The following is a 25,800-nucleotide window of genomic DNA, read 5'->3' as shown; positions in this document are numbered from 1 at the left end:
GGTGGTCTTGAACTCCTGAGCTCAGGCAATCCGCCCGCCTCGGCCTCCCAAAATGCTAAGATTACAGGTGTGAGCCACCACACCCGGCCTGATCACACATATTTATTACTGAACAAACCCACTAGTGCTGAAGCATAGAAACAGAGAAAAATCATTTACTCAATAAAGCATATCTAAATGTACAGATAGCAGCGACATTTTCAGTTTGATATGGTAAGATGACAGTGACCTTGATGCAGGGTAAGTATGTCAGCTCATGTACAATTCCCGCTGGGTTTTCAGGGAGAACATTTAAGGCAGAGGGTGGAGCAAATGCAAATTCCCTGAGATAGAAGCATGTTTAGAATGCTTGGGTGGGTGGAGCACGACAAGCACGTGATAGAGATGAGCTCAAAGACTGCATGCCGGAAGACGGAAGGTGTAACGCCTCATCGCTGTTGTGAGCACTGTGGCTTTTACTCTGAGATGATAAGCAATAGCAGGACGTTTCTTAAGTGGGGAGAGGAAAGACCGGGCGCGGTGGCTCATGCCTGTAATCCCAGCACTTTGGGAGGCCAAGGTGGGCAGATCACGAGGTCAAGAGATCCAGACCATCCTGGCCAACATGGTGAAACCTCGTCTCTACTAAAAAAAGATACAAAAATTAGCTGGGCGTGGCCTGCACCTCTAATCCCAGCTACTCGGGAGGCTGAGGCAGGAGAATCACTTGAATCCGGGAGACAGAGGTTGCAGTGAACGGAGATCACGCCACTGCACTCCAACCTGGCAACAAAGCGAGACTCCGTCTAAAACAAAAATAAATAAATAAATATAATAAGTAAAAAGGCACCATGGCTCACGCCTGTAATCCCAGCACTTTGGGAGGCCGAAGTGGGCAGATCACGAGGTCAGGAGTTTGAGACCAGCCTGGCTAACGTGGTGAAACCCCATCTCTACTAAAAATCCAAAAATTAGCCGTCCCAGCTACTCAGGAGGCTGAGGCAGGAGAATTGCTTGAACCCAGGAGGCAGAGGTTGCAGCGAGCCGAGATCACGCCACTGTGTCCCAACCTGGGCGACAGAGTGAGAGTCCATCTCAAAGAAAAAAAAAAAAAAGATGGATAGGAAGGATCTGACACACACACACAACACACACACACACACACAACACACACACTCACACACACACTTCTTCTCCAGTAGCTGGGACTACAGGCACCTGCCACCATGCCCAGCTAATTTTTCGTATTTTTAGTGGAGACAGGGTTTCACCATGTTGGCTAGGCTGGTCAAACTCCTGACCTCAAGTGATTCACTTGCCTCGGCCTCCTAAAGTGCTGGGATTACAGGCGTGAGTCACCACGCCTGGCCCAGGATGTATTTTAAAGGAAGAACTGATATAGTTGTTAGGTTTTGTGTGTGTGTATTAGTATTTTAATACAGTTCAAATCAGTGTGTGTGGTTCATTTCAGCTCCTTCACTGCCAAATCAGGGGGCAGGGACTGCTTCAGTTTCTCTGCCTTCTCTTTTTGCCATCTGACCATGGTGTACAGGTATCTGCTGCATTGAACTTCAAATTTCGCATTGTCCTTCTTTTTCTTTCTTATTTATTTATTTATTGAGACAGAGTCTCACACTGCCCCTGGGCTGGAGCACAGTGGCACAATCTCGGCTTACTGCAAACTCCGCCTCCTGAGTTCAAGCAATTCTCCTGCCTCAGCCTCCCGAGTAGCTGGGACTACAGGCACGTGCCACCACGCCCCGCTAATTTTTGTATTTTTAGCAGAGATGAGGTTTCACCATATTGGCCAGGCTGGTCTTGAACTCCTGACCTCGTGATCCACCCTCGTCAGTCTCCCAAAGTGCTCGGATTACAGGCATGAGCCACCATGCCCAGCCTGTCCTTTTTCTTGATCTTGACAGATTTGGCATCCTTTTGCTAGGCAGTGAGCAGAAAGTGCTTGATTTCCTCAATTTTCTGAGGCATGGCAACAAGGCATGCAGGGAGCGGGTCAGACTGGCACCTGGGGTTCCCAAATTTCACCCAGTCATGGATTGCTCCAGATTACTCCTCTTGGCCGAATACCACCCCAGAGACCTGATATAATTGTTGATACATCAGTTTCAGATGCATTGGATATGGGGTGTGAGAGGAAAAGAGGGCTCCCCAAGTTATCAACTGAAAGTAGGAAACAAGTAAGAATGGTGGAAAAGCCGGGCACTGTGGATTACAAACCCCAGCACCCTGGAAGGCAGAGGCGAGAGGATCTCTTGAGCTTAGGAGTTCAAGATCAGGCTGGGCAACAAAGCAAGACCCTGTCTCTACAAAAAAAAAAAAAAAAAAAAAAATAGCCGGGCTTAAGAATGGTGGAAAAACAGGTGCTATGGATTACAAACCCCAGCACCCTGGAAGGCCGAGATGGGAGGATCTCTTGAGCTTAGGAGTTCAGGATCAGCCTGGGCAACATAGCAAGACCCTGTCTCTACAAAAAAAGAAAAAAAATTAGCCAGGCTTGGTGGTGCATGCCTGTTGTCCCAGCTATTCAGGAGGCTGAGGTGGGAGGATAGCTTGAGCCTGGGAGGTGGAGGCTCCGATTAGCTGAGATTGTGCCACTGCACTCAGCCTGGACAATAGAGACCCTGTCTCAAACAAACAAAAATAGAATGGTGGAGGAAGTGTTGGAGGTTTAAGGAGATAATGTCAGATAAAAAGAAGTACAGAGGCTTACAAGGGTGAGTCCAGGTGATTTGGGATGATGGAGAAATCTTGGATTTCTTGATGATTAACTAAATAGAGCAAGGGCACATGGAATAAGTCCTAGTGGCTTCCAAGGCAGATTTTGGTGGTGAGGCTGTGAGTATTGGGGTTGGGAGGAGAGCAAGTAGTGCCCTTGTCCTTAAATAGTATTTTTATTATTTTATGAGGGCAATATTTGTTTAGTGTTCATTACTTTCTTTGCTCACTATTCCATGATGCTTTTTTTTTTTTTTTTTTTTTTTTTTTTTTTGCTCTGTCACCCAGACTAGAGTGCAGTGGTCTGTTATTGGCTCAATGCAACCTCTGCCCCTCTGGGTTCAAGTGATTCTTGTGTCTCTGCCTCCCAAGTAGCTGGGACCACAGATGAGTGCCACCACATCCAGCTAGTTTTTGTATTTTTAGTAGAGATGGGATTTTGCCATGTTAGCCAAGCTATTCTGGAACTCCGGACCTCAGATGATCCACCTGCCTCAGCCTCCCAAAGTGCTGAGATTACAGGCATGAGTCGCCGTGCGCGGCCTGCTCTCTATCCCTTTTCGCATTTCTTCAGGTATCAGTCCCGTCTTCCTGAAGTAAATCTTATAGCTATACTTTTTTCCCTGTCTTTTTTTTTTTTTTTTTTTTTTTTGTGACAGAGTCTTGCTCTGTTGCCAGGCTGGAGTGCAGTGGCACAATCTCAGCTCACTGCAACATCCTCCTGCTGGGTTCAAGCGATTCTCCTGCCGCAGCCTCCCGAGTAGATGGGACTACAGGCACATGCCACCATGCGCAGCTAATTTTTGTATTTTTAGTAGAGACAGGGTTTCACCATGTTGGCCAGGATGGTATTGATCTCTTGACCTCGTGATCCGCCCACCTCAGCCTCCCAAAGTGCTGGAATTACAGGTGTGAGTCACTGCACCCGGCCTTTTTTCTTTTAATTTTTTCTTTTTTTTTTAAATAGAGATGGGGTCTCACTATGTTACCACAGCTGGTTTTCAACTCCTGGCCTCACAGAATACTCCTGCCTCAGCCTCTCAAAGTGACAGGCATGAGTCACTTCTCCTGGCCATACAGCTGTATTAAAAAAACAACAACAACTTTGTTCTTGATTTTGAAAAACGTCCCTAAGGTTTTTCTTCTTCTTCTTCTTTTTTTTTTTTTTTTGAGACAGAGTCTCCCTCTGTCGCCCAGGCTGGAGTGCAGTGGCGCGATCTCGGCTCACTGCAAGCTCCGCCTCCTGGGTTTACGCCATTCTCCTGCCTCAACCTCCCAAGTAGCTGGGACCACAGGCGCCTGCCACCATGCCCAGCTAATTTTTTGTGTTTTTAGTAGAGATGGAGTTTCACCGTGTTAGCCAGGATGGTCTCTGGATCTCCTGACCTCGTGATCCGCCTTCCTCGGCCTCCCAAAGTGCTGGGGTTGCAGACGTGAGCCACTGCACTCAGCCTCTTCTTTTTTTTAATAACGGTTCTTTTGGTGAAGTTCTCTTGGCCATAACTTCCCTAAGATTTTATTAGCATAGAAATGCTTAATTTTGCCCTGATACTGAAAAATGGTAAATTTTCAGGACACAAAAATCTAGGTTGACTTTTATTTCTTTCAACCATTTGGAGATGTTATTCCATATCTTCTGGCCTTTGTTATCAGCTGTCTGAATAACTCTCATCTCTTTGAGAGGAATGGGCTTCACTTTCTGGCTGCTTTGAAGATGTTATCTTTGCCTTTGGTATTCTAAGGTTTCACTAAAATATATATAGATGTGAGGTTTTTTTTGTTTACCTTGCTTGGTATATGTTGTCCTCCTTTGCGGACTCATGCCTTTTAACTGCTCTAAAAACTTCTTAGTCATAATTTATTTACATATTACCTCTCCTCCATTCACCACTTCTGAGACTATGATTACATGTATGTTACATTTCTCTTTCCATATATTTAACCATTCTATCATATGTTTCAAATCCTGTCTCTCTGAACTACATGACCCATAATATTTTTATCTCCACCTTCCAAGTCACTATTTCTCTCTTCTTTTATCCCTGGACTCTAACTTATCTTCCCTTGATTTTTAAATTTCAGCAATACCATTTTTAATTTCCAAAACTTCTATTTGTTTCTTTTTCAACTTGGCGTTGGCATCTTGGATAGTCTCTTATTGTTCACTTAGCCTTACAATTCCATTTTTTATTTTATAAACATTTTGTACATATTTTATACTCTATATCTGATAATTCCAGTATTTGAAGTCTTTAGAAGTCTAAATCTATTGATGATTTCAGCTGTTTTTTTTTCTTTTTTTGAGATGGACTTTTGCTCTTGTTGCCCAGGCTGGAGTGCAATGACGTGATCTCGGCTCACCACAACCTCTGCCTCCCAGGTTCAAGCAATTCTCCTGCCTCAGCATCCCGAGTAGCTGGGATTACAGGCATGTGCCACCATGCCTGGCTAATTTTTTCTGTATTTTTAGTAGGGACAGGGTTTCTCCATGTTGTTCAGGCTGGTCTTGAACTCCTGATCTCGGGTGATCCGCCCACCTCGGCCTCCCAAAGTGTTGGGATTACAGGCATGAGCCACTGTGCCCGGCCAATTTCAGCTTCCTGTCATTTATTATAACTTGTCTCTTTATGTGTCAATTTCCTTTATTGTAAATTCATATTTGGTTGATCTAAATCTGTGAGAATCCTGGCTTTCCTCCAAAGAGAATTTATGTGTGCTTCTACTGTCAGCTGGGGGTGCTATCAAGATGTGAGAATGATGGTCCTTTCTGAGGGTCTCGGGTTACTGCAGGAACCCTGCATCCAGTATTCCCAGTCTGCTGTTGGCTTATGATTAAGCGCCTTCATAATATGCAAAACCAATTGCAGTGTTTGTCCTCTGGTCAAATTCAAGCTTACTTACTATCCCCTAATCTAGTTTAAACTCGTATTTTTGTTTGTTTGTTTGTTTGTTTGTTTTGGGGGAGTTACTTTTTTTCCCAACACACGATATAGGTCAACATTTGTTTTTAACTATCTATTTTGAAATAATTTCATGTGTATAAAAAACTTGCATGGAATAGTACAAAGATTCCTGTATATTCTTCACCCAGATTTCCCATTAACATTTAACCTCTCTCTCTCCCCGAATCATTTCAGATAACTGCAGATGTGTCACTTCATTACCTGTAAATACTTCAGTATGTCTATTTTCCTCAAAGAAAGATACTCTGCTGCATAATCACAGTACGACTACCAAAACCAGGAAATTCATAATGATAAGTACTACAACTAATCCACAGACCCTTTTCAAATTTTGCTAGTTCTCTCTCTCTCTCTCTTTTTTTTTTTTCTTTTTTCGAGATAGGGTTTTGCTCTGTCACCCAGGCTGGACTGCAGTGTTGCAATCTAGGCTCACTACAGCCTCGACCTCCCAGGCTCAAGCAATCCTCCCACCTCAGCCCCCCCGAGTAACTGGGACTACCGATACACGCCACCATGCCCCACTAATTTTTGTAGAGATGGGGATTTCACCATGTTGCGCAGGCTGGTCTCAAACTCCTGAACTCAAGGAGCTTGAAGCTCAAGGCGCCCACCCACTTCAGCCTCACAAGGTGCTAGGATTACAGGCATGAGCCACTGCGCCCAACTGCTAATTCTCTTAATAATGTCCTTTATAACCACCATTTTCTTTCTGGTCTAAGATCCAACCCAGGATCACACATATTTCGTTGTCACATCTCTTAAGTCTTCATCAATTTGGGGCCATTCTTCAGTTTCCATGTCTTTCATGAGTGACATTTTTGAGGAGAGCAGGTCAGTTCTTTTGCAGAATGTATTTCAATTTGGATGTGTTTCATATTTTTCTCATGAACAGATTCAGGTTATGTATTTTTGGCAGGAACAGCATAGAAGTAATGCTGTTCTTATTGCATCATCTTAGAAGACGTGATATCAACTTGTCCTGTTATTGGTGGATTTTATCACTTAATTAAGATGGTAGTATGGGCCAGATTTCTTTCCAATATGTTGAAGCCCTAACCCTCACTGTGTTGGGATTTGGAAATGGAGTCTTTGGGAGATAATTAATTATAGATGAGATCATGAGGATGGGGACCTCGTGACAGGATTAGTGTTCTTATAAAAAGAGACACTCTTGCTCTTTCTATCTCTCTCTGTGGTCTGAGGATGCAGCCAGATGTCAGCTATTTGCAAGCCAGGAAAAGGGCCCTCACTAGAACCCAACCATATGGGCACCCTGGTCTTAGACTTCCAACCTCCAGAACTTGGCCAGGCGCTGTGGCTCACGCCTGCAATCCCAGCACTTTGGGAGGCTGAGGTGGGCTGATCATCTGAGGTCAGGAGTTCAAGACCAACCTGACCAACATGGTGAAACTCCATCTCTAAAAAATACGAAAATTAGCCTGGCATGGTGGTAGTGCCTGTAATCCCAGCTACTCCAGAGGCTGAGGCAGGAGAATCGCTTGAACCCAGGAGGCAGAGGTTGCAGTGAGCTGAGATTGCGCCACTGCCGCTGTACTCCAGCCTGGGTGACAGAGAGATACTCCGTCTCAAAACAAAACAAACAAACAAACAAAAACCCAAAGAAACAATAACAACAAAAACAACAAAAAACTCCCAAACTATAAGAAAATCTTTATCTCCCTGCCTCTCCTACTCCTCTCCATCTTTCTCACTCTCCATTTGCTCCTTTTCTCTTCATCCATTCCTCTCTTCCTTCCTTCCTTTCTTCTTTGAGACCTCAAAATGGACAAGGGGCTGTCTTAGCTCCCAATTCAGTTTGAATCATTATTGTGTCTTTAATTTGAGCAATCCTTCGTTATTCTAAATCAGCAGAGCCCAGTGCTTTGGAACGGGAAGCAAACATTGTTAAGTCTCTCATTTGGTATAATTATGAGAGGTATGATCCCCAAGCTCCACCCCTTGGTTCCCTGGTCATTTTATTTTTGCTCTGTGAGAAAGAGCACCATTACTTTGTTAGTTCAGGGCATCTTGTAGGATAATATTCCAACCTTCAAGATATTGACTCCAGGTTAATTTCTTTTTCGTTTCTTTTCTTTTTTAAACATACTTCCATTCTACACCAGCAGGTTAGTTTCTTAAACTGAGTTTTGAATAGCATTCTGCAAGAGCAGATCTTTCTGACTGATGGGGAACATGGGAGGACCAATAAATCCTTTGGGTGTCATCTCATTTGTTTTCTTTGTTTATTATGAAGTGAATTTCTTTGTGGCAGAGAATGTTGTATGCTGTATGGTTTACTGTCACAGTGTATGATATTCATTCAGTAAAGTACATAGGTGGTATTCCTAGTACAGCATGAAATGCAGAACACAAATCCAAATCTAGGCTAGGCATGGTGGCTCATGCCTGTAATCCCAGCCCTTTGGGAGGCTGAGACGGGCAGATCACCTGAGGTTAGGAGTCCAAGACCAGCCTGGCCAACATGGTGAAATGCCGTCTCTACTAAAAACACAAAAATTAGGTGGATGTCTGCAATCCCAGCTACTCAGCAGGCTGAGGCAGGAGAATCACTTGAACCAGGGAGGCAGAGGTTGCAGTAAGCTGAGATCAGGCCACTGCACTCCAGCCTGGGCGACAGAGTGAGACTCTGTCTCAAACAAACAAACATCCCTATTAAAAAAAAATCCAAATCTAGAAAAAGTTATTTCTGCAAAGGCAAATGTATCCTTCCCCTATTATGGAAAAGATACCATGTGACCAACTAGAAACCAAGTGCCCTTGAAGTATCATGGTATCATATTGAAGATTCAGGGTTGTCAATACCAATGGAAAATTTGGTGCTTAGTGGCTGTAGTCAGACGAGCTTGGTGATGGTGGTCTTCTCTTGAGAATATAAACTCCATGAATAAAGATGTTGTCTGATCTGTTTACTCAGTGTACTTAGTGTAGATCTGTGTTTGGTATACAGTGAGTGCCTAAAAAGCATTTACAGACTGAATATATGATTGACCATTAACTGCTGCTCAGGAATCAGTAAGATTTTCATGTTGGACCTTCTCTTCTACAATGAGATCTATTGCTTGAAGTTTTATCTTCTAGGAGAATTTCTCCTCTTTATTGTCTTTCAGGGCTGCTTCTATGTGAAGTAAGGCTGAAGTCAGACACTCCTGGTTGATGCTGTAATACTGTGCACAGGTAGCTATAAATGGGAGGTAAGTCAGATATCTATAAATCGGAGCTAAGTTTTTTTTTTTTTAATCGTAAATCAACATCCTTTACAGACAACTTTTTGCAGTCACAGGTGTGAGCTCCCACCTATGTAGTGGGAAAACTGCTTCACAATAAGCCTACTACAAAAGGCTTACTTTTTTCTTTCACTTCAATTTGATGAAATGTTGCTGCTGAGTTAGGTGAGGTATATCTAATAGCACCTAATACCCATGACGGGTAGCTCAGGTCCCATGGTCAACGGATACCTCACAAGTGGGCATTTAGTGTCTGTCAGATTTCATACTTAAGGTAAGAACTGCGGCTGGGCACAGTGGCTAATGCCTGTAATCCCAACACTTTGGGAGGCCGAGGCAGGGGGATAACCTGAGGTCAGGAGTTCGAGACCAGCCTGGCCAACATGGCGAAACCCCATCTCTACTAAAAATACAAAAAATAGCCGCGCATGGTGGTGCATGCCTGTAATCCCAGCTACTTGGGAGGCTGAGGCAGGAGAATTGCTTGAACCTGGGAGGTGGAGGTTGCAGTGAGCTATCACACCACTGCACTCCAGCCTGGGCCACAGAGCAAGACTCTGTCTCAAAAAGAAAAAAAGAATTGCGTCTTAAAAGGAGAAGAATTATATACTGAAAGAGGCATACTTTCATCCTAAAATTTTAATAACATCCACAATTATTCTGCTAAAGCTTGTCACAGACTCCATAAGGCCTTCTTATCGGCCTTAGACACGTAAAGCAGGAAGTATGTATTGAGACAGGGCAGCAGAGCTACTTATTTTACAATTTGGGGTAAGCTAGAAAGTTTCCTCTTTCTCTGGACTTCACTCAAGAATGTCAGATTATAGATTTGTCCTTGGGGCAAGACAAACAAAGAACTACAGTAATCTCCCCTTATCTACAGGGGATATGTTCCAAGACCCCCAGTGGATCCCTAAAACCGCAGATAGTTCTGAATCCTATATATACTGTGTTTTTTCTTTTCTTGTTTTGAGACGGAGTCTCACTCAGCCGCCCAGGCTGGAGTGCAGTGGTGTGAGCCCGGCTCACCGCAACCACCATCTCCTGCATTCAAGTGATTCTCCCATCTCAGCCTCCCGAGTAGCTGGGATTACAGACACCCGCCACCACCCCTGGCTATTTTTTTGTATTTTTATTAGAGACAGGGTTTCACTATGTTGGCCAGGCTGGTCTCGAACTCCTGGCCACAAGTCATCTGACCGCCTTGGCCTCCCAAAGTGTTGGGATTACAGGCATGAGCCACCATGCCTAGCATGTACTCACCTATTTTTAAAAACATTGTTTATTTATTTGTTTGTTTGTTTGTTTATTTTAGAAACAAGATCTCAAATATGTTGTCCGGGCTGGTCTTTTTTTTTTTTTTTTTTTTTTTTTTTTGAGATGGAATCTCACTCTGTTGCCCAGGCTAGAGTGCAGTGGCACGATCTTGGCTCACTGAAACCTCCACCTTTCAGATTCAAGTGATTCTCCTGCCCCAGCCTCCTGAGTAGCTGGAATTGCAGTCGTCCACCACCATGCCTAGCTAATTTTTTTGTATTTTTTAGTAGAGGTGGGGTTTTGCCATGTTGGCCAGGCTGGTCCCGAACTCCTGACCTCAGGTGATTTGCCCACCTGTGCCTCCCAAAGTGCTGGGATTACAGGCATGGGCCATCTCACTGGCCAAGGTTTATCTTGAACTCCTGGCCTCAAGCAATCCTTCTGCCTCTACCTCCCAAGTACCTAGGATTATAGGTGGGAGCCCTGCAGCCAGTTTGTACTCAACTAGTTTTGGACCTCAATTGACCTGAAATAGCTGAAACCATGGAAAGTGAAACCACAGATGGGGGATTACTGCATATGTTGACGCATCAAGCACTGTACTTCTTTCTTCATTGTAGGGGGGGCAGATTATTGGAATTTGTCATATTAGAGAGCATATTTTGTCAAACTTCAGATTATGTGATTTACAGAAACTTCACTAGGTAAGCAGTCCTATAAGTTTTGAAGATTTATTTTCTGCTTTCTCATATTCTGTTTTATAAAGACATATATGGATATCTAATTCTTGCTCTCCATTATTATTGTGTCACTATTGGAGAGAACTAGTAATGATCTGTGGGGTAATAAATGGCAAAGTTATCAGCAGATAAAACCCTAGACATGCGCTTGGAGATTTAGCATACCCTCCAGGCAGAGCAGTAAAGGTCTATAGCTAGTCCTACCTGATTTCCTCTGTTTAGTAAATTAAGAAAAATACAGCATTGTCACATAAATACTTCCATATCAGATACTAAAGGCTATTTTGATTTTCTCCAATAGGAAGACCACATCTAGAATGGGAATCGCTACTAGTTATTGCCAGATTAAGTCTATAACATATTACTATGATTCAAGCTCGTCACTGTTTTACACTTGCTTAACTGAAAAGCTAAATGTGGATATGAAAGGAATCTTGCATCCATCTTGCATCTTTTATATGCCAAATGTTTCTGATATCTTAATATTATTTAGCGTGGGCTAAAGTTGGATCCAGGGTTGCATGAGTCTACTTAGTAAATTATTAGAGCCTCAGCCAGGCATGGCGGCTCATGCCTGTAATCCCAGCCCTTTGGGAGGCCAAGGCGGACAGATCACCTGAGGTCAGGAGTTCAGGACCAGCCTGGCCAACACGGTGAAACCGCATCTCTACTAAAACTACAAAAATTAGCCGGGCGTGGTGGTGGGCATGGTGGCAGGCACCTGTAGTCCCAGTTACTTGGGAGGCTAAGGCAGTAGAATTGCTTGAACCCGGAGGTTGTAGTGAGCCAAGATCATGTCCATTGTACCCCAGGCTGGGTGACAAAGCGGGACTCCATCTCAAAAAAACAAAACAAACCAAAAAAAAACCACGGACACTGATGAGGCAGGAGTTCTGAAAGATCTCTACCCATTGAAGAAATTCAAATGGTGGTCAAAAATGTATACCTGAGAAAGGTAGTAGACCAAGACAATTATATGAGTAAGCTCTACGATGCTTTGAAGACCATATTATCCCAATGTTTTCTTTAAACGTGTACAAGTGTGATAATTTATTAATATTTTCTATGGAGCTAGCAAAATACTGACTCCTATCATACTGGATAGCTATACAACTGAAAAACTATAGATAAATTTCACTTACAAATACATGCCAATGTAGACAAAAGTCTGTTGGGAGATACTCTGTGGGTCTCTTGGGTTTCTGCATGTCTTACAAATAGAGGCACTAATGGCTCTTTGTTCCAGACTGTATTTTCTTTTCTTTCTTTCTTTTCTTTTTTTTGAGATAAAGTCTCGCTCTTGTCCTCCATGCTGGAGTGTGATGGTGCGATCTCAGTTCACTGCAACCTCCGCCTCCTGGGTTCAAGCGATTCTCCTGCCTCAGCCTCCTAAGCAGCTGGGACTACAGGCACCCACCACCGTACCCGGCTAATTTTTGTATTTTTTTAGTAGAGACGGGGTTTCACCATGTTGGGCAGGCTGGTCTCAAACTCCTGACCTCAGGTGATCCACCCACCTCAGCCTCCCAAAGTGCTGGGATTACAGGCGTGAAACACCGCGCCCAGCCCCAGACTATATTTTCAAAGATGTTTGTAGAATCAACAACTTTGGAAGATAGTGATAGAACCTCTATCCTGAGCAAAACACAGGTTTGCTTACTGTCTAGTGTGATACAAATAATGTTTCCCTCTAGTAACTTTGTTAACTTCTCTTTATAAAAAATTCAGTCTCCCTAAGCTTGGAGTTGCTGAGCTATGGCACAAGCCTGCTGTGTGTATAGCATCCATTCCAGCCCCTTCACTTTGTTCCTGTGGTACTTGTGGGGCAAGGGAATCCAAGGGAACATGATGTTTACACTGCTTGCTATGCTGTGAGTAATGAAGTCCTTTGCCTCTGACCCAGGAGTCTCGTATTTTGTCAATATGCATGCCACTATAGCAGGCTAACTTTTTAGCTTGCAAGCAGGTTAAAAAATCTCTGACCCTTCATGGTTCTCAACAGTTTTAAATTATTATCAGGTTGAATTTAGTAATGTATCAAAAGATCACATATCATGGCAAAATAGAGTTGGTTCTAGTTATTAAGGGATGATTCAACATCAGAAAATCTATTAATGTAATTGACTATCTAGTAAGAGAATAAGGAAACAAAGCATAAAGCATAGGCTGAAAAACTGTGTCTGAGACATTCTAAGAATTTTTCTCTTTCATGGGTAAGCTTTTTTTTGTTTGCTTGTTTGTTTGTTTTGAGATGGAGTTACCCAGGCTGGAGTGCAGTGGCACAGTTTTGGCTCACTGCAACCTCTCCCTCCCAGGTTCAAGCAATTCTTCTCAAGCGATTCTCCTGCCTCAGCCTCCAAAGTAGCTGAGATTACCGGTGTGCACTACTACGCTCGGCTAATTTTTGTATTTTTAATAGAGACGGGGTTTCACCATTGTGGCCAAGCTGGCCTCGAACTCCTGACCTCAAATGATCCACCCCCCTCACCCTCCCAAAGTACTGGGATTACAGGCGTGAGCCACCGCACCTGGCCCATGGGTAAGCTTTTTATACCCACATTTATTGTCCCAACACATAGGTTTGATCTAACTTCTGTCAGCTTACTATTTTTCTTCTTCTTTGCTGTTCTGCTGTGTTTCGTGTTTATAGTTTACTATAGGGAGTGTATTTTCTTTTCTGTTTCTCTGCTTATTGATCCCAATGCAGCTCTCTCACTCAATGGTTGCAAATCCTTCTTGAACTCTAGGCAACATGTTCATCTTCTGAAAAATGAAAAGCATATTTATTTGCTATCTCATGGGGACTCACCTTTGCATCCTAACAACGATTTAGGAACACTTACTAGGTTAAACTATCTCTTGAATTCAATTTCTTCAGTGTTCAAGGGAGAAAGGACCCTTTTCCCTCTGGGCTTTTGCCTGTCCTCTGCTAACTGTTGATAATTGGTTCCTGTCAGAATAATGAACTCCTACCTGATTGCCTGCCGGGCTTTTGCAAGGAAAAAGGACTGCAAAAGAAATTCGGCTTGTTTTTGAGGCTCTAAACATTTCCTACTACTGGAACAACTAACCAACAACCAGCCAGCCAACCAAACAAACAAAATCCCCTAACTCCTGGCAAAACCTTGCAGAGAAAGGCTCAGGTCTGGTCAGACCAGTACCAGTGCCTGCATTTAGCTGCTTCTCTGTAAGGCTCACACCTTCGGTCTACACTTCAGTGCACTTTAATAAGAGGAGGGCCTGCCTTGACCTTCATTTCTCCCTGCCTCGGTCCTCTTTTGGTATGGACCTGAGGCATAAGTACCTTCGCCTGCAAAGAGAGAGGGAGTGTAGCGTGAGCTCCGCCCCACGGCACAGGAATTTGTACATATTCTGGCAGCAGCCCCCAGTAAATCTGCATCCTCTTTGGTCAAGGAAGGCCCTATTCCTAGTGCATTTTGGGTCTTGCCTTTTTGCTTGTCCCCTCTCCAGGACTGAGCTATAGGATGTCGTGGGCCCTTTTGTTTGCCTCTGTACTCCGATTTTCCTCTCACTGTTGGGCTCACCCCAAAACAGGTCAAAAACAAGGCAAAACCCATCTCTTCCTTTCCTGGTATTGACTTTTTGGCTTGGGGAGGTACCTGGAAGGCCGGTGCTCACCCACACCTGGCAGGTTTGAAATTTCTGCTCTAAGGCACTGGGCACAATCCCCAGGACTCCACTGGAATTACAAAAGATTTGCAAAGCTCTCTGCAGGAAACTCCTTTTTCTGACATTCAAGGTGTGTTTTCTGGTCTTTCTTTTGAGAGACTGCCAAAGCAGATAAAAATCTATTCCCAAAGTACCCTAAAGCAGTCTTTCATTCCACCCACAGGAAATCCCTGATAAAGAGGGCAGGGGGCTTTCTTTCCTCAATCTTCTTGGTCAGGAGAAAGCACTCTTGAGGCCAGAATTAGCCTCTGCAAGCCTGTTTCTGGGCAAACATATCCACACCCTCCGCAAAATGCAGCTGGAAGTACCCAGAGCAGAGCAACTAGCGCCCTGTTGAGAGCTGGGGTTGGAAAATCATTTCAAGATCCGGATTTTAAAGCTTCTTTACAAGCGACTCTTAAGTGTATATTCTTTCTTCTTTTTTTGTTTATTTAAAAAAAATCAGTCAGTTTTACATGGCGTAAAAATTCAACCAACTAATTTAAGTGTGTATTCTGTTATCTTTTATCCATGCTTTGGAACAGGCATCGTTGAATGGAAGAGGAATCCTATTAAAAGGGTTCAAGTTGCTCTGGAACAGGGTAGCTGATTGTCAGAGCCCGACAGGTGACACAGAAAGAACATCTTGGCCTGGCGCAGTGGCTCACGCCTGTAATCCTAGTACTTTGGGAGGCTGAGGTGGGCAAATCACCTGAGGTCAGGAGTTCAAGACCAGCCTGGCCAGCATAGTGAAACCCTGTCTCCACTAAAAATACAAAAATTAGCCAGGCATAGTGGCACATGCCTGAAGTCCTGGCTACTTGGGAGGCTGAGACATGAGAATTGCTTGAACCTGGGAGGTGGAGGCTGCAATGAGCTGAAATCACGCCACTGCACTCCAGCCTGGGCAACAGAGTGAGATTCAGTCTCAAAAAAAAAAAAAAAAAAAAAAAAAAAAAGTCAAAACATCTAGAAGACAGGATCTAGGCCCTAGCAAGTTGGAAAACAGACCACCGCACAAACTTGGGGAAACTCCATCTTCTCCAACTTAATGGGATCCCTCCAGAAGAGATTTAAGAAGGCAGGGTAGGTCTAGATCAGGAGTTAGTAAACCACAGCACTTGGAGCAGATCCAGGGAATCCACTGCCTGTTTTTGCACAGTCTGAGTTAATGATTTTTACATTGTCAAATGGTTGGAAGAAATCAGATGAGTACTCTTTATTGACATATAAAAATTATGTAAAATTTTGTACTCATTTCGGCAGCACATACACTAAAATTGGAATGATACGGAGAAGTTTAGTATGGCCCCTGCGCAAGCATGACATGCAAATTCGTGAAGCATTCCATATTTTTTATTTTTTGAGATGGAGTCTCACTCTGCTGCCCAGGCTGGAGTGCAGTGGCATGATTTTGGCTCACTTCAACCTCTGCTTCCTGGATTCAAGTGATTCTCCTGCCTCAGCCTCCCCCATAGCTGGGATTACAGGTGTGCGCCACCATGCCTGGATAATTTTTTCGTATTTTTAGTAGAAACAGGGTTTCACCATATTGGCCAGCCTGGTTTCAAACTCCTGACCTCAAGTGATCCCTCTGTCTCGGCCTTCCAAAGTGCTATGATTACAGGTGTGAGCCACCATGCCCAGCCACATATTTTTCTTAATTAAGGAAAAGAAAATTATGGCCCGGTGCGTTGGCTCACGCCTGTAATCCCAACACTTTGGGAGGCCGAGGTGCGCGGATCGGCCTTTAGTCCCTTTTGAGTAGGAAGCTGAGGCAGGAGGATCGTTTGAGCCCAGGAATTTGAGGCTGCAGAGAGCCATGATAGCGTGCTGCACTCCAGTCTGGCAACAGAATGAGACCTTGTCTCTAATATATATTATATTCATATATATATATATGTGTATGTGTGTGTATACACATATATATGTATATAATATATATTATTTATAAATAAATATATATTTTATTTTATTTTAGAGAATATGTCAGTGAGATGGCTGGAGCTGCCATGGTCAAGGGGTGTCTTTGCTTTTGAATTTTTTTTCTTTTCCCTTAGCTATTTTTTTTATTTCATGAGAATACTCTTAATTACTTTTAAAAGGAAAACATGAAACTTTTAGAACGTTAACGCAAGGCAGCATTCAGAGACTTACTCAGTTCCCCCTTGCAGGCACCAGTGCCACCTAATTGTTTGCTCCACACAAAAGGCGGATCAGAGAAAATCGCTTCTTTATTCTTCCCTTTACATCATCTCCCCGGCACCTGGGGAGTCTGGATGCACGGAGACCAAGTACAACATGCATCTGATGATGGGTTACACCAAAGCACACCAAGACCTAAATCCTTCCCAGATTTATGAAGATTTTCTATAGCTTAACTACATTTCTAATTGTCCTGCCACCTGTACTGAAATGTACAGTATGTGTTAATCTTGAATTCTTTTCTGTTTCCATAATCTTGGTAAAGTTTCCTGCACTCAAACAGTAAATCCAGTTTGGTCCTTGGGCTTTAAAGAGGGAGCCAAATTCACTTTTATGATTTCCAGTATGAAGGTGTCTTTGGAGGCGTTTGGGCATCTAAAAGCCCAGAACAATTTTTCTTCCCTGTGGTCCCTGTGCTGTGGCTTCCAGGCCGAAACCATAAGTTCACAAGAGTCTGTTGCCTCATTCGTTACATGATTTTTCTATCATTTCAGAAGAGTTTAGAAAGAAATGAGTAAGGGTTTCCACATATTCAGCACACCAGGTGTTCTGTTCTCCCCACAAAATGTTCATTTATAGATGATAACTTGCTGGTTTATTTTCTGGTGGTATTGAGATTATAGGATGAAAAGGTACACTCAGTACCTGTTAATGTAACCATTTTTCTGGACATTTTTAAAGGCAGCTGTATCTGAGTCTGCCATGTGACCTTAGACTATGTCAAGTTGAAATAATAACATTATCTACCCTGCTATCTCACAGGGCTGTTTTCAGGAATTAAATGTGATAAAATATGTAACCATCTCTGAAAAGGTGAAGCACTTTGCAAGTGAGAGTACTCAGTCCTCTTCAAAAGGAGGCTTTTTGAAGGCAGTGAAAAGGAAGCTGTTGATCACAGGGTATGCATCTTCAGTTGTAAGAGGATTCAGTTCTGGCGATCTAATGTATGGCATAGCAACGGTAGTTAATAATGTATTGTATCTTTTTTTTTTCTTTTTTTTTTGAGACGGAGTCTCGCTCTGTCGCCCCGGCTGGGGTGCAGTGGCGCGATCTCTGCTCACTGCAAGCCCCGCCTCCTGAGTTCACCCATTCTCCTGGCTCAGCCTCCTGAGTAGCTGGGACTACAGTGCCCGCCCACACGCCCGGCTAATTTTTTTATATTTTTAGTAGAGACAGGGTTTCGCCGTGTTAGCCAGAATGGTCTTGATCTCCTGACCTCGTGATCCGCCCTTCTCAGCCTCCCAAAGTCCTGGGATTACAGGCGTGAGCCACCGCTCCCGGCCAATAATGTATTGTATTCTGAAAATTTGCAGAGACAGTAGGGTTCAGTGCTCTCCTCACATCAGAAAAATAAAAAAAAAAGGAAAAAAAAAGACGATTTAACTAGGTAAAGTGATGGATATGTTAGTATGATTGTAGTGATCAGTTCACAGTGTATATATATATCAAAACACCACCTTGTGTGCCTTGGATATACAGCATTTTTATTTGTCAATCATACCTCAATAATGGGTTTGGGTGGGGGAAGCAGGCTTCTTTCTCTGATTGTCACTTTCCTGTCAGCTACTCCCCTATGCCAAAAAGTTAAATGCGGTTTTTCTCTTTAGTTGGAGAACTTGAGTTTGTCTGTCGTTAGGTAAGTTGCTTCACTTGTCAGTCTCAGTTTCTTCTTCTGGAAAGTTTCATCTAAAAATATATATATTATAGGCAGGGCACAGTGGCTCACGCCTGTAATCCCAGCACTTTGGGAGGCCAAGGCGGGTGGATCTCCTGAAGTCAGGAGTTTGAGACCAGAATGGCCAATATGGCGAAACCCTGTCTCCACTAAAAATACAAAAATTAGCCAGGCGTGGTGGCGCTTGCCTGTAATCCCAGCTACTCGGGAGGCTAAGGCAGGAGAATTGCTTGAACCCGGGAGGCAGAGGTTGCAGTGAGTCAAGATTGCGCCATTGCACTCCAGCCTGGCAACAAGAGAGAAACTCCATCTCAAAAACAAAACAAAACAAAACAAAACAAAACAAACAATGTGTGTATGTACATAATATATATATATAGCATATATATCAATATAAATATGTGTACGTTTGTAAGATGGTACATTGGAAGAAGCTGGGAAAATAGGACACAGGCATTTCCTCTCTGTACTCTTTTGGCAACTTTTTTTGTCATTTTATTTTGTTGCTTTGTTTCTAATGAGAATTACCATTCCATAGTTTTGCAACTTTCTATGAGTCTATAATTTAGAATAAGAAGTTTTTAAAATTATGTGTAAAGCACCTGATGCAATGCCCAGAAATATTTTGGAAGTTCAGTCTCTTGTGCTATAAGCATTGTGTAGAACTGAGTTTTATTATTGTTTGATATTATTATCTAACCCCATAATGACTAATAATATTTGTTGGATGCCTACTGTGTGCCAGACACAGTATTAAGTATTGTATTTTAAAATTCTAATGACATCCTTAGGTGGTAATTAACGATTATCATTTCTGTTTAATAAATGGGAAAGCCAGGGCATAGAGAAGTTAGGTAATTTGCCCAAGCTCACAAAGTTTAGAAGCTGGGGGAACCAGGTACAAATTCAGATGGTCTGATTCCGCAATTTTCATTCAAAGAAAAGATCATGATTTAGTCATCTGCAGAATTTTAGGCAAGATCAGACCTCTGGGTGGGAAACCTGTACCTCTGCACTCTCATTTCCTGACTTTACTTCCACAGTGTTCCCTGCCCAGTGGCTGCAGGATTCTATTTGATGAGATTTTTGAGATTCCTAAGGACCCCCTACCATTCTCCAATAATCAACCTCACCCAACTCTCAAGCTGGTAGAAATCCAACTGATAAGGTGCTCTTTCAACTATGACAGTGGTTCCCACATGGGGATGCAAGACTAAAGGCCTCGAGCTGAAGACTTGAATTCAGTGGCCTGGCCTGTGCCCCTGGAGCCTGTTTTTGCATTTTGTTTTGAGACAGAGTCTCGCTCTGTCGCCTAGGCTGGAGTGCAATGGCGTGATCTCGGCTCGCTGCAACCTCCACCTCCCAGGTTCAAGCAATTCTCCTGTCTCAGTCTCCTGAGTAGCTGGGATTACAGGTGCGCACCACCACACCTGGCTAATTTTTTATATTTTTGGTAGAGATGGGGTTTCACCATGTTGGCTAGGTTGGTCTCAAACTCTTGACCTCAGAAAATCCCCCTATCGCGGCCTCCCAAAGTGCTGGGATTACAGGCGTGAGACACCGCACCCAGCCTTCCCAGAGCCTGTGTTTTTAGTTTGGTTTACAGATAAATTACTTTATTTTTTGTTTATATAAATATGGAATCTCACTATGTTGCTCAGACTGATCTCAAACTCCTAGGCTCAAGTGATCCTTCCACCTCAGGCTCCCAAAGTGCTAGGATTACAGGTGTGAGCCCCACACCCAGCCAGATAAATTCTTATCTTTAGTCAGATTTGGGAAATCATGATTTAAGATTATGATTTCTAAAGATACCTGCTACAAAGCCATTTGGGGGCATTGGTTATTATGGCAAGCTGTAAAACATCACTGGGATTTTCAGGCAAGTATGGCTTTGGGAGCAGACAGTCCTCCATTCTAACCCTCTCTTCTGTTCTCATATTTTGCAGTTCCTTTAAAATGGAAACAGGGTGGGCGCAGTGGCTCACGCCTGTAATTCCAGCACATTGAGAGGCCAAGGCAGGCAGATCAACTGAGGTCAGGAGTTCAAGACCAGCCTGCCCAACATAGCAAAACCCCATCTTCACTAAAATAGAAAAATTAGCCAGGTGTGGTAGCGCACACCTGTAATCCCAGCTACTTGGGAGGCTGAGACAGGAGAATCGCTTGAACCTGGGAGGCAGAGGCTGCAGTCAGCCGACATTGTGTCACTACACTCCAGCCTGCGTGACAGAGCAACACTGTCTCAAAAACAAAAAAATAAGTGAAATGGAAACAATTCAACCCACCTCACAGTGCTGCTGTGAGGATTAGTGTTAATGTCATAGGAACTATTGCATTTTGTGCATTATCGTTGCTGTTAATTTACCATCTACTACCACATAAATAGAGTTGAATTATCAGCCAAACACCCAGTCACCTTGGATGGTAGAGAGCCAGGCTCTGGGGACAGGTCAATGGTCTCTGTCACCCAGGCTGGAGTGCAGTGGTGCCAAAATGGCTCACTGCAGCCTCTACCTCCTTCCTGGGCTTTGATGATCCACCAGCCCCAGCTTCCTGAGTAACTGGGACTACAGATGCCTGCCACCATGCCTGGCTGGTAGGTTCCATTTTGATTAAATGGAGAAAGCTTTCCAGAGTGAGGAACAACAGGTCCAGATGGGAGACACAGTGGAAGTTTTTGGCAGGTGAAAACTCATCCAACGGGAAAGCAACTCTGCAGAGACACAAGTCTTAACAAGTCTTGTCTCTTTAAAAGGCCAACAGACCAGGTGCAGTGGCTCACGTCTGTAATCCCAGCACTTTGGGAGGCAGAGCTGGGCAGATTGCTAGAGCTCAGGAGTTCAAGATCAGCCTTGGCAATATGGTATGAAACCCTGTCTCTACAAAAAATTAGCCAGGCATGGTAGTGTGCCTCTAGTCCCAGCTACTGGGGAGGCAGAGGTAGGAGGATCGAGTGAGCTCGGGGGGTAGAGGCTGCAGTGAGCTAAGATCGCGCCACTGCACTCCAGCTTGGGTGACAGAGTAAGACCCTGTCTCAAAATTAAATTTAATTTAATTTAAAAAGCCAACAGTGGTCAGTAGGGGAGTTGATGATGAATGATCACAAATTTCTTACCACTGTTAAAATAAAGACTTGAGCAAACCAAGTCCACTAACGTTGGCGTAATGATGCTTTGCATATAAGGACCATTTTCACCATCCTATTGGTGCCAGAAATGATTCCACCTTTCAAAAGAGCCCTAGCCTCTTGCCTCCAGGGATGTGGTCCCACCCTTATGGGCCTTGATAGGCTACATCATCATGACTTCACGGTTCTTGGAAGTAGTGAATTTCCTGCCATGTCTATCTTAATCACATCTCAATCTGCACACCTACAGCAGAGATTTCTCATTCTCTCAAGCAGAAGTGAGCCTCAGAAGACACTCAAGTTGCCTGGGTAAAAAGGCAATTTGATGGCCATTTAAAGCTTTAATATCTTTGATTTTAACCTCAGATAAGCAAGATAAACAAGCAAGTATCTATACTGGTAGGGACTATTTCTATTTAACTTTTTAAACTACTTTTGTGTTTTACTAATAGAAACCAAATTCCTGAGAACTGAATTAAGGAACTCAGGAATTTCACAGCTTTGGGGTACCTTTTATATTGTTGTCTATGGAGTCGTATTTAGAGGTGCTACTCTTTTGTTTTGTTTTTTGTTTTTTTTGGCTTTGTTGTTGTTTTGAGATGGAGTCTCGCTCTGTCACCCAGGCTAGAGTGCAGTGGTGAGATCTGGGCTCACTGCAACCTCTGACTGTTTTTAGTAGAGACAGGGTTTCACCATGCTGGCAAGGCTGGTCTCGAACTCCTGACCTCAGGTGATCCACCTGCATTGGCCTCCCAAAGTGCTGAGATTGCAGGCATGAGGCACCTTGCCTTGCTATCAGGGTTCTTTAGAGGGACAGAACTAATAGGATAGTATATAAACAGGGGAATTGATTAAGGAGTATTAGCTCACACAATCACAAGGTTCCAGAATAGTCTGTCTGCAAGCTGAAGAGCAAGGAAGTCGGTCCAAGTCCTAAAGCTGAAGAACTTGGAGTCGGATGTTTGAGGGCAGGAAGCATCCAGCACAGGAAAAAGATGTAGGCTGGGAGGCTAAGCCAGTCTGATCTCTCCACATTCTTCTACCTGCTTTTATTCTGGTCTTGCTGGCAGCTGATTAGATCATGCCCACCCAGATTAGGGGTGGGTCTGCCTTTCCCAGCCCACTGACTCAAATGTTAATCTCCTCTGGCAATACACACCCAGGATCAATACTTTGCATCCTTCAATCCAATCAAGTTGACACTCAGTATTAACCATCACAATGGATAACACATTGAGCTATATCAATGTGCCATAGTACACATTGCTCTAGCACTGCCCAGGTATTGTCACCCAGTTGATGACATAACTGAGTCTTCAAAAGGCTAATAACTGCTCTATGAAGCCCTTACTTCAGGATGATGGGAACATGATAAGACAAGCAAATTCTATGATCATAGCCCAGTGCAGTCCTTGTTGCTGTAAAGTAAGTTTCTTAGTCAGAAGCAATGCTATGTGGGTCGGGCACGGTGGCTTATGCTTGTAATCCCAGCACTTTGGGAGGCCGAGGAGGTTGGATCACTTAAGGTCAGGAGTTTGAGACCAGACTTTCCAATGCAGTGAAACCTCATCTCTACTAAAAATACAAAAATTAGCCTAGTGTGGTGGTGGCATGTCTGTAATCTCACTACTGGGAAGGCTAAGGTGGGATAATCACTTGAACCAGGGAGGTGGAGGTTGCAGTGAGGCAAGATCTCACCGCTGCACTCCAGGCTGAGTGACAGAGTGAGACCCTGTCTCAAAAACAAACAAACAAACAAACAAAAAAGAAAGGAAGCAGCAGCAGCAGCAATGCTATGTGAATAAAAGTGAATAAGGCACGCTTTAAGTCCATAGGTGATGGTTTTATTAGAAGCACTGTGGGCAGAAAGGCACATCTCTATGCAGAATAAATGTCTATTTCAGCAAGAACATACAATAGCAGTGGTGCAGTGAAGCCTAATTTATACAAATACATTATCTTGGAAATGTTTTTAAAATATAAAATATAGAGAGTAAAGGGGGAATATCCCAATTCACTCTCCTCTATTACTTCTCCCCTTCCCCATTTTGCACAATCCCAGTATTCTCCCCAGAACTCTTGACTAGTCTTTCAGCTTGTATTCTTTCTGCCTTTTCCTGTACATTTACACCCGTATATGTGCATACAGGAATAGACCTTTTTTTAAAAAAAAACAAAAAAAAAAAAAAGGGAGAATAGGCTGCAATCATAATACTGTTTTACAACTTCTTATTAAAATTATTTTTCTTCATTAGGTCTGAAAATATTGTTTTGATGTGCAGGGAAGATTATGTGTGAGATCTCTGTCTCTAACTCTGTCTCTATGCCTATGGCTATTTTTATTTATTTATTTTTGAAATGGAGTTTCCCTCTTGTCGCCCAGGCTGGAGTGCATTGGTGCAATCTCAGCTCACTGCAACCTACACCTCCCGGGTTCAAGATATTCTCCAGCCTTGCCTCCTGAGTAGCTGGGACTTCAGGTATGCACCACCAGTCCCGGCTAATTATTATTATTATTATTATTATTATTATTTTTAGTAGAGACGGAGTCTCACCATGTTGGCCAGGCTGGTCTCAAACTCCTGACCTCAGGTGATCCACCCATCTCAGCCTCCCAAAATGCTGGGATTATAGACATGAGCCACCGCCCCCAGCTTATGGCTACATTTATAGCTACATCTACATCTAGATCTCTAGAAATATCCACATTGACATCTACATCTATGTCTACATAAAACATTATAAAACAGTGAGCAGCCATGAACCCATCAGTGAACCTAGAACTACAACAAAACCAATAACTTACATCTATATGTATATTTCTTATCTATTCCATTTCCTGAATCTCTTGGTGACTACTTTTTGAAGTTTTGCAGTTATTATTCCATTGCTTTTTAAAAACAACTTTTGATATTTTAAAAGTTTCAGGCTCACGAGAAAGTGCAAAAATAGTACAGAATGTTCTAGTATACCATTTACCTAGCATCCCCTAATAATAATATCTTATACATGTTAGCATAGTACATCATCAAAGCCAGAAAATTAAGGTTGGTGTAATAATATTAATTCAAGTACAAATCTTATTGGATTTTGCCAGTTTATATGTACTCTGGTGTGTGTGTGTGTGTGTGTGTGTGTGTGTATAGTTATATTAAATTTTATCATGCATAGATTCCAGTAGCTATTACCAAAACCAGGATACAGAACTGGTCCATTACTTACAACCCTGGTAACCACTGATGTGTTCTCCATCACTATAATTTTGTCACTTTATTGTTTTTGTTTTGTTTTGTTTTTTTGAGATGGAGTCTTGCTTTGTCACCCAGGCTGGAGTGCAGTGGCACAATGTGGGCTCACTGCAACCTCCGCCTCCCGGGTTCAAGAGATTCTCGTGCCTCAGTTCCGTGAGTGGCTGCGATTACAGATGTGCACCATGCCTGGTTAATTTTTGTATTTTTAGTAGAGACATGGTTTTGCCATGTTGGCCAGGATGGTCTCAAATTCCTGACCTCAAGTGATCCACCCACCTCGGCCTCCCAAAGTGTTGGAATTACAGGTGTGAGCCACCACACCCTGCCTGTGTTTTTTTTTTTCATTCAGCATTCCGCCCTTGAGATGCATCCAAGTTACTGCACGTAGCAATGCTTCATTCCTTTTGTGTATATGAATGTAAGTTCTGATTTCTCTGGAATAAGTAGCCAGGACTTTCATTGCTGGGTAAGTAATGAGTATATTTAAACTTTATCATAAACAGCTGAACTGCTGAGTAGCTAAATCGTTTTACACTCCCATGAGCAACGTATGAAAGATCCAGTTGCTCCACATCTCACCAGCACTTGGTATTACTAATATTTTTTTCTTTCTTTCCTTCTTTTTTTTTTTTTTGAGACAGAGTGTCGCACTGTCGCCCAGGCTGGAGTGCAGTGGTGCAATCTTGGCTCCCTGCAACCTCCGCCTCCTGGGTTCACGCCATTTTCCTGCCTCAGCCTCCCGAGTAGCTGGGACTACAGGTGCCCGCCACTACACCCAGCTAATTTTTTTGTATTTTTAGTAGAAATGGGGTTTCACTGTGTTAACCAGGATGGTCTCGATCTCCTGACCTCGTGATCCTCCCACCTCAGCCTCCCAAAGTGTTGGGATTACAGGCGTGAGCCACTGCACCTGGCTAATATTTTTTTCTTTTAACCATTCTTATAGATGTGTA

General features: G+C 43.2%; 1 non-coding gene and 1 pseudogene across 1 annotated transcript; one reads left to right on the top strand and one right to left on the bottom strand.

Annotated features, from left to right (window-relative positions):
• Nucleotides 1–1,441: 1,441 nt before the first annotated feature.
• LOC104674175 lies at nucleotides 1,442–1,965 on the bottom strand (annotated as a pseudogene).
• Nucleotides 1,966–15,836: 13,871 nt separating this feature from the next.
• LOC115894505 lies at nucleotides 15,837–15,943 on the top strand. Its single transcript, XR_004054610.1, has one exon. It is a non-coding gene; the product is annotated as a U6 spliceosomal RNA (small nuclear RNA).
• Nucleotides 15,944–25,800: the final 9,857 nt, after the last annotated feature.

The sequence above is a fragment of the Rhinopithecus roxellana genome, chromosome 17, assembly GCF_007565055.1.
Source record: "Rhinopithecus roxellana isolate Shanxi Qingling chromosome 17, ASM756505v1, whole genome shotgun sequence".
Taxonomy (NCBI): Eukaryota; Metazoa; Chordata; class Mammalia; order Primates; family Cercopithecidae; genus Rhinopithecus; species Rhinopithecus roxellana.
This window is presented reverse-complemented; position numbering and strand designations above follow the sequence as displayed.